Source organism: Triticum urartu, unplaced genomic scaffold, assembly GCF_003073215.2.
Source record: "Triticum urartu cultivar G1812 unplaced genomic scaffold, Tu2.1 TuUngrouped_contig_74, whole genome shotgun sequence".
NCBI lineage: Eukaryota > Viridiplantae > Streptophyta > Magnoliopsida > Poales > Poaceae > Triticum > Triticum urartu.
Window position 1 is genome coordinate 1 of NW_024118240.1, and position 3,083 is coordinate 3,083.

A 3,083-nucleotide genomic window follows, 5' to 3' on the forward strand; every position below is an offset into this window, starting at 1 on the left:
CCAAATACACTCAAGACATGCTCAAGAGATTCAAGCTAAGTGACGTCAAGCCGGCTTCCACCCCAATGCCCACCAAGTGCCAACTTGACTTAGATCCCAATGGTAAAGTGGTGGATCAAAAGGTATATCGTTCCATGATTGGATCCTTGCTTTACCTTTGTGCATCTAGACCGGACATCATGTTGAGTGTGGGAATTTGTGCACAGTTTCAAGCCGCACCTAAGGAAAGTCACTATGTGGCGGTCAAACGAATCTTTCGATATTTGGCTCATACCCCAAACTTTGGCTTATGGTACCCAAGAGGATCAAACTTCAAGCTTGTAGGGTACTCGGATTCCGATTGGGCGGGAGACAAAGTGGATAGGAAGTCCACTTCCGGAGGGTGCCAATTCCTTGGTTGCTCTTTGGTAAGTTGGTCTTCCAAAAAGCAAAGTTGTGTGTCTCTCTTGTCCACCAAAGCGGAGTATGTTGCGGCCGGTAGTTGTTGTGCACAACTCTTATGGATGAGGCAAACTTTAAAGGATTACGGTGTCACTTGTGACAAAGTGCCTCTTTGGTGTGACAATGAAAGTGCCATCAAGATTTCTCTGAACCCGGTGCAACACTTCAAGACAAAGCATATTGAGATTCGGTATCACTTCATCCGGGATCACATTAGGCGAGGAGAGATCGAGCTCAACTATGTCAACACTCATGACAACCTTGCAGATATTTTCACGAAGCCCTTGGATGAAGCAAGATTTCGCGAGTTAAGGCATGAGCTAAATATCATTGATTCGAGCAATGTTGCTTGAACCCTTGCACACCCTACCACGCTCAATTTGTTGTCTAGTTTAGGTGTAGGCATGGACATAGGGGGAGTGTTGTTCTCTCAATGAACTCTCCCTCCCCCCATTATGCATAAATTGATCAAGTCTTTCACTTTAGCCATTGTTGATGGCACTTGTGCTTAAAAGACGAGTTTTGGTCATGGGCCCAAGGTTAAAATCTTCGCGGCGCCATACCTCTTGACTCAAACATAGGTGCCTTCGGCCACCGCCCTCTCTTGAAGAGGGGTTTCTTGGCCTCTTGCTGGTGTGTCCTTTTGCTTTTCGTTGCTGGTTTTTCTGCTTTCTTTTGAGCTAAGCCATGTAGTCTAGTTGCCGCGGTGTGCTGGGCGGTACTACCGCTGTTGGCGAGCGGTACTACCGCTGATAAGCGGTACTGCCGCTGATGGTGGACGGTACTACCGCTGGTAAGCGGTACTACCGCCCCACCAGTGCGGTACTACCGCTTATAAGCGGTACTACCGCTCCCCAGCGCGGTACTACCACTGCGGGGCGGGGCCAGGGGGTTATATCGGGGCAGGGGGAGGTTTCTTCTCCCCCATACCCATTCACTCGCCCCCTCGTGTCTCTCCCTCTCTCCAACACCGTTCCTCCGCGAAAGGGCTCCGATGGATCTCCTCCTCCGGGGCGTCCCTCTCCATTTCCTTCGGTGGAGTCCTCTTGCCATGGATGCCGGTATTGCCCCCGTTCTTTCTCTCTTTTGGTCTTGCTTTCAAATCTTGTGCTTTAGGGGCAATGATGATTGCATCTCTAGATTTTTGGCTAAATCTAGGCTTGAGTTGGTTGGAGAAGGCAACTAGACCATCTAGATTGGTGTTTGGTAGGATTATTTTTGAATTTGGTAGGCCGGTAGTGCCGGATCTGACCACGGTAGTAGGAAACCACTGTTTCACCGCCTCATGCTATGAAACTGCTGTTTATCCGCCTCAAGCTGTACTACCGCTCCTTTGGAGCGGTACTACCACTTGACCTAGAGCGGTACTACCGCTCCCTTTGGGGCGGTACTACCGCGGGCAGGTCAAGGTACTACCGCTGCATGCCAATTTCCATCATTCTCCTGTCTTACCTTGATCTTTTTGTTGTGTTTGTTGGCTTATGCTCATTTCTTCTAGTTGTTTTGCGTCTTTTTGTGTTTTGGCTCCAGGTGATGACCTCTCCGAGCAGCAAGGTCGCCGTATCAACCCCGGGTGTGCCACCTCCAAACGCTACCGGACCTCAGAGCCTGCCGGTGGTTCCTTGAGCACCCAACCGCCTTCTGCAAGTGTTCCTCCACCTCCTCAGCAATCGAAGCGAGCCGCCAACAAGACAAAAGGGAAGACTGTGACTGAGATGACCAACAAGGAGTTTTGGGAGAGGCATCGCCGCAACCCCTATGTGGTGGACCAAGAACCCACTTTGGTCAACCGCCCGTTCTGGAACCGTTTTCAATTTGCCATCTACTTTGATGTGATCAAGGCCAAGAAGAATCTATTTGTTGATATTCGCTCCATTGACACTGATGCTATGGAGAAGGACCCAGAGTACTTTGGAGAAGCCCTTCAGATGTGCACTCAGCTGAACATTCTCAGGATCATGCAGTTCAACAAGGATTTCGATGCGGATTTGGTGGCTCAATTCTATGCCACCATCCATCTTGGAACAGATGGCGACAGGACTCTGACTTGGATGACCAATGGCAAGCGGCTTTCTGTCAAGTGGCGGGCGTTCATGGAGTTACTTGATGTGGTGGATAATGGGCTTGAGACTCCTGTCGGTTTCCGTCCTCACCGCAATGCTACATCCACCCACAAGCAAGCCCTTTGGCCCTACTGCACTGTGAAGGTTCACCCTGTCACTGAGAAGAAGACCTATGAGCTGTGTCCGTATCTGGACATTCTTCATCGCATATTCCGTGAGACTCTCTTCCCTCGCATTGGGAATCTGGATCAGGTCCACTCCTACCTCGTGGACATGCTCCTTTTCTGTCAGCATGAGAAGGAAGCAAACACTAGAGAGAGCCTAGATATCTCTCATGTCATGTGGTCTGAACTTCTATTTGCCGTGTCTGAGCACAAGTGTCCTATCTATGGTCCCTTCATCATGAGGCTTATTGAGAGGGCCTGGGCACAGACTTATCCCAGAGTGCTGCTAGAGACTGGAGACTTGGTTTCTCATGAGATCAAGCGTCTCAGGAAGAAGGACAACTGGACAGCGCCTCACACAGGGGGTCTATCTGCTACTGCTGCCACAGGGGGCCCGTCTGCTGCTGCCGCTGCC